At 39.6% G+C, this 6,792-nt stretch overlaps 1 pseudogene; it reads right to left on the bottom strand.

Annotated features, from left to right (window-relative positions):
- Positions 1-1,111: 1,111 nt before the first annotated feature.
- LOC117462594 (hatching enzyme 1.2-like) lies at positions 1,112-4,123 on the bottom strand (annotated as a pseudogene).
- Between the last annotated feature and the right edge of the window lie 2,669 nt (positions 4,124-6,792).

Below are 6,792 nucleotides of genomic sequence, written 5' to 3' on the forward strand. Positions count from 1 at the left end.
GCCCACCCCGTGGAACCAAAGCTGTCATTTGAATGGCGGTCAATACAAATTTTGAAGTTTTTGCCAATCCGTTCAGAAATGTAAGAAAACCGTGGAATTTTGGATATTCAAAGAGCCCGATTACAATGGCCAGACAGGCAAACAATTACATTAAATCATTGGTAATCGACGATCGGGCTCGATATATGGTTAAATATAGCAGTAGGTGATCGATATCCATAGATGAGAGTAACATCTACGTCACTTTACGGCCCTGCCCACTTTTGGGGGAAACAACGCTGTCATTTGAATGGCGATCAAGACTGAAGCCACAGAGCTCTTCTTTTACTGTCCTTTTTTCTTAGAGGAAGTACAGAAACACGTAACTCTGGATGTGTTTTAATGTTTGAGATGCAATAAATGACATATTACCTTATCAGAACTACGCCTATATTGCTACAGCGCCCATAAACTATGCCCCCCCCCCCACAAATCAGGTAAGTTGAAGTGCCCCAGGGAGGGGAGGTGGGGTCAAGTGTCACTGACTGACACTTACAATTTTAGTGCCCTGGTTGATAGAAATTCAGAGTTTTGTTTTTGGCAAAATGTCAGAAATGAAAAACTGTTGTGCATTTTTCAATTCAAAATTATAAAAGCCAAGTCTCTCTTTATAGATGTCAAAATGAACCTGGACGCCCCCTGGGTTCAGCTCACATATTAATGAATATATAATATGTCTTCTTCCAGACTATTTGAAGGCAGAAATCCAAAATAAACATTGATGTGGTTATTTTAATAATTTTGTAGAATCTGTAGAATTATCCCACATTTACAAAAAGTTATCTTTAGCTAATGCTGAATTTGAAAAATGTAGACATTGAATTTCAGAAAATATGTAATAATAACACCAAATATGTATTATATACAAATGAATAGGCTTAGCTGTTCAGAAAAAAACTAAAACCAATGAATGAAAAATGAAAAGAAAACGTGGTACGTTAAAGTAACTTTATTGTATGATGACTGACTCTGCAGCTTCTGTTGTTGATAGAGCTTCAGGAGACAGTATTCCTCTGATCCTGAGTCAGCACACATGGACAGCTTCCTCTGTAACAGTGAGAGGAGGGTTAGGTCAAAATGAGTGTGAAGTACAGACACAAGTGATAATGTGGTCATGTGGACACTCACAGCACTGGTAGAGAGTGTTGAGTCTGGCCTTATCATTGCGGCTCATCTCCTTAGCGTTGCCAAAGGACACGTTGGCGTTAGGGATGGGGACCATGGTGGGCTGGCCATTCTTGGAGAAGGCAGTCCTACAAGAGAACAGAAAGCAGTTACAGTGAGCCACACACACACACACACACACACACACACACACACACACACATACACATACACATGCACACACATAATCAAACACACTGTGACTTCATGTTGTTCTCACCTGAAGTACTGCATGACAGAGTTGTAGTCGTAGGGAGTGCCCTGGTTCAGGGTGGAAATCTTGTTGAAGTTGTGCTCCATACCTAGAAAAGATACATTAAAGAAATGTGTAATTACTTTGGTTTGAATTCACTTTTACACAGGATAGAATCCAGCTGCTGAAGAAATATCCATCTGCATCTGAATACTTGTCTTCCGTTTACCGGCTCTCCTCTCTCCTCTTTTTATCATTGTGAATAACAAACAGCTCCATTACCAGACACGACGTTCTGCAGCAGGACTCTGATGTGGTTGTCTCTGTCAGAGCGGGTCTGCTCGTGGTTGAAGCCCAGAGCGTGGAGCAGCTCATGCTGGACGGTGTGATGGTAAAGACATCCGCTGCGGGCCAGAGACACCACCTGCTTTCCACCACGACGGCCGACAAAGGACCAGCAGCTGGACAGAGTGAGAGGTGAGTTACAGGACACTGAGGTGTGAGGAAAGCTTTGGTCTCCAACTCTTTGACAACATCAATTTCTCACCCATTCTGGGACTCGATCTGCAGCCAGTCGCGGTCGTTGCTCCTGCTGGGTCTGAAGCGGATGCAGGAGAAGGAGGAGAAGGACTCCAGTCCACGGGTGATGATGGCCCTCTCGCGGGAGGCTGGGAGGAGCATAGCACACAATATTTAGCTTATTTAAGAGCTTTTATTTTCTTGAACTTACATCACAGGTATGCTCACTACAGCAGATAATCTTTAAAATGGAGTGTAACAACAACTCCTGGAGGTTTGCATTATGTAGTGCCTACAAACCCCACCTGTTTAAACTGGCCTACTCACTCTAAAACAAATTCAACCTGCTATTACAGATCCCCCTCTCACTCCACACTCTTGTCTTGCCTGTTTTATGCTTTTATGCTGCTGTATTGCCTTGTCGGTTCGATTAAATTGTGTTCCGTTTTTGTTTTAGCTGTTTTAACTTTTAAATGCACTGTAAGGCGACCTTGGGTGTCCTGAAAGGCGCCTCGAAATAAAATGTATTATTATTATTATTATTATTACAAACCCATAAATGGTCAAATGAGACAGGAAACATGGGATTCAACAAAACCATTCAGATTTGCCTCCCTTCTACGTTACGTGTAGGTTCAGTACTGAATATCTCCATCCAATTTATCCACAATTTTAAGCCAATCAGAGCAGGTTTGAGAACTTAAAGAGACAGGCCCTAAAACGAGTCATTTCAGATGGAGAATGAACGTAGGTATTTACAGTCAGACATTAAGAGAGACAGATTATATGTTTTTTGAACAATAAAACATGTAATCATGTTCTAGTAGAAACCCCAAATTTAGGAATGCATCTAAAAATCAGCATTTTATGTGCCCTTTAATTGAGTTATGTCTAGTTATTTAGAGTCATTTAGCCCTGATAGTGATTCCAGTTTAAATGAGAGGAGTTTCTGTTTGCTTGTTTAACGCATTTGTTGGCATAGGAGAATAAATAAATTACATAAATAACTGTAATGATACTCCTAATTCAAAGGGCCTTCCCACCTTGGTGATATCATTTTTGTTTCTGAATCCTTATTATGTTTGACCTATTCTAATCAGTTTTTATTTGTAGTCTGTCATGTCATGACTCCATGGTTCCTGGCTTAGTGGACCGATTACAGTGTTGTATATGAACCCTTCTCCCCTCAGTCTCACTCTCAAGCCTTTTTATAAGAGATGCTGCTACAGGAAGCTGCATTAAAAGTGGAAGCCTACAGGATACAGACAGACATGTTAGCCTGGCTGTGTGAGACTTACAGAAGTTGTTGGTGATGTAATAAGGAATGTAGACCTTTCCATCACTGTTCTTTAGCCACTTGCAGCCACGGCTGGTGCATGGGTCGGCGTTTCTCTCTGCCAGTCAGGATGGGCCCATTGTCGGAGCGAACTGAAACACATCACACAGCATCTCAAACTCCTGCTGAGGATATACTGATAGAAGACGAGGAGCATGGAGGTGCAGCTCACACTCACCCAGATCTTTGTTAGCTCTCTCCAGAATTTCAGACACAGAAAGCTCCTCTGATTCCTTCTCTGCAGAGAGACATCAACAACACCATTTTATTTTGTGTAAAAACACAGCAGCACAAACTGTGCATGTAAAGACTTGAGGTCTGATCATTAGAACAGATACATACCTGCCTGCAGGTTCAGCGTGGGATTAGAGGAGAGAAAACAAACACAGTTTAAATTACAGCTAAAACTCAACAGAACAATATTTTTATAAAATAACCACTGTGTCTTAAGGCAAGCCACTACAGGCAAAAACATCATTTGTTATACGCTGTTTGGGCTATTTTGCTTCCTTCAGACTAGTTGTGGAATCCAAAATTGACATTAGGTTTTTTTTTGTTTGACAAAATCATTTTCGTGCAGATCAGGTATCATCATCTGTAACAAACTTCTCTTAAAAAACAAAAAAGTAGTGCATAGATCATACATAATGGTCAGCTCAGCAGATTAAAAAAAATAATTATAAAACGCATCTCCCAGCAGATGGGAAGATGAGCGGCTTCATATAATATACAAGAATCCTTTCATCAAACATGCATTTTAACATGAAAATTATGAGCTGATATCACCCTGTCATTGCTCCTACCTCAGTGTCGGCCCAGCAGCAGGCAGACAGCAGCAGCAGAGCGAGAGCGGAGAACTTGAAGACAGACATCCTGCAGGACACACACAGCTTCACTCAGTGCACAGACGCACACAGAGGAATATACACACTGAAACAAAGTGCACAATGAACTCACCTTGGATCCTCAGTGTGGATTAGTGCAGAGGAGGTCTCTCGCCAGCTTTTTATATACGTTCAGCTGTGTCTGTCAGCCCAAATATGGAATATCTGAGTACAGCAAGTCACAGAATCAGCTAAACTCACGGGCTTATCTGCAATGTATGTTGCATACATATTATACAGGTGGGAAATGAACAGCTGTCAACAATTCAGTTGTCAGCATTTAAGTATATGTATGAAATGAGAATGTCTACGAAAGAATAACCTGCAATTACACAATTACATTAACTGTGCATTTTTCCATTGCAGACAGATCAGTTAATTAAATCTCATCACATTTCCCTAAAGGTTTATATAAAACTAAACCGCATTAGTAGTTCTGTTATAAAAACAAATATTGAAGACAATAAATGTTTAGAATAATAATTGCAAATGATATTTATTGCTACGGTTAAAAGAGGCTGGATGATTTTGTAACATTCCCAAAATGTTTCTGCATCTGAAAGTTGTGTTGTGTGCTGTTCTGTGTTTATTGGACACACCTGGACTCTGATTGGACAATACATTGATAATAGAGGCATAAACTCTACTTGAAAAGTCTCTTGGAAAAATGTGTTTGTGTAACACTCTTCATGGTTAGGAAGTATTTTCTGCATGTTTAATAATGTATCTATCTACATTGCCCATTGTCTGGGCCCCTATCTCAAGCTTCCAATAGCTTATTGGGTTTCCCATTTCTATGATTGATCTTATATTTGGATTTAAACTTATGTATAAATAAATAAATACAATTAAATGAAGGGATATTTAATTTGTCTGTATTATTAAGTATTTAAGGTTTGTTTTGTCACCTGATTGGGTGTGTCCGACCCCGGAAGGGCACACTTTTTTGCATATTATTTTTTTGCATAATGTTATTTGCTCCATGTGGTGGATATCCCACGCTCCCTGAATGCAGCAGTTATAGGTGGGCGTTTCTGTTTTCAACCATTTAATGGTGATGCACTTCAGGGCCGCTGTCAAAACAATTCTTAATAGATATGTTTTAGACCTCCCTTCTAGACCCTCAGGTAAAACTCCCAGTAGAGCCACAATCAAATTTAGAGCTAGATTTAACTAAATAAAACATGTTCTCATGCAACTTCCTGTATGAAGTCATATGTAATTTTATTTTTTAAATAATGTTTTGGATTCTCATAGGTTGTTCCAGTACAATAGAGACGACTAATATGTTGAAGCTCTCTTAACTTTGAAAGATTACATTTAAAAAAACTCAAAAGCAGCGCCTCTGTTCAGAAACTGTCACCTTTATTGTGTGCAATACCCATCACACTGTAAATGCTACCATTATTTGAAAAGAAGTTACAATTAACACAGTTGATATTTAGGTTTAAAAATAACCCCTTAATGTTAAAAAGACAAATGATGACTTTATGTCTTAATGTTAACTGATTTGAAATGTATTGAATGTGTTAAATGTTATATATTTTGTAATACAATGTGCATAGGTTTGTTACGTGTCAAAGTAAGAGGCATTGTATCTAGTAATTTGGGACAAAGAGCACAAGACCCACAAGGTATGCCATTAACTAAATCTATTTCATGGTGTATACTCATAACAAGCCTGATTTTTAGTATAAATTAGCTGGCAAGGGGACCAGTCAGCATCCAGCTCTCTCAGAAACACCACTGCTCTCCAGGAAGAAACCTGCTCCGTATCAACATGAAGACTCTGCTGCTGGCCTCCGCTGTCTTTGCAGGACTCTGTGTCTCTCCGGCTGCCGTCCCTGTTCCTACTCCTGCTCTTTATCATGCCTTCTGCAGAACAATGTGGTGAGTTGGGATCACTGATCTGGTTCTTGTAGCTTTTTGGTTTCCAGCATGAATGTGTTAAAACTGTTGCTTCTTACTTTCTAGGCTCTTTTCGATACCTTGTGCAGAATTCAGCACCAAAGTAGTTGCACAGATTCAAGCCTTCACTCCTGAGTATATATGGTAAGAACCGCTCTTTGAATTATGTTTAAGACCATTAAAAAAAGGACATACATCAGATCTAGTATCATAATTTAAGTAATGAATACTTTTCTTTTTTAGTTTGGGTTATCCACCCCTCTGACTATCAAAGCCAACCACACTTCCCTAAAGAGCCCCGAAGGAGAGAACATCGGCTTCACATTGAGCCCCACGTGCTGACCGGTGGCTTCTGTGTCACTGTAAGTATCAATGACGTTAGATGGTCTTCTGCTGTGTTTAATTTTTTAGGTTCCAACTTATGGGGGCTCATAAGTAGCCTGATACTGTTGGACTCAGTACTAATTGGACTACTCAGGAGGGGAGTTTGACAAAGGATTACTCAAAAAGTACACAGTAAAAGTACTTGATTGTACTTGTGGTAGTAGTCAAAGTAGTACTAAGTCCAACAGTATCAATTTCACTAAGAACTTATTAAAAATCATTTTATCTCTCATCAAAGATAGCAGAAAACATGCATTATTGTACTCAGGGGTGGAGTTTGACAGGGGATTACTCAAAAAGTACACAGTAAGAGTACTTGATTGTACTTGTGGTAGTAGTCTAACAAGTACTGAGTCCAACAGTAC

The sequence above is a fragment of the Pseudochaenichthys georgianus genome, chromosome 17 (genome assembly GCF_902827115.2).
Source record: "Pseudochaenichthys georgianus chromosome 17, fPseGeo1.2, whole genome shotgun sequence".
Lineage (NCBI taxonomy): Eukaryota > Metazoa > Chordata > Actinopteri > Perciformes > Channichthyidae > Pseudochaenichthys > Pseudochaenichthys georgianus.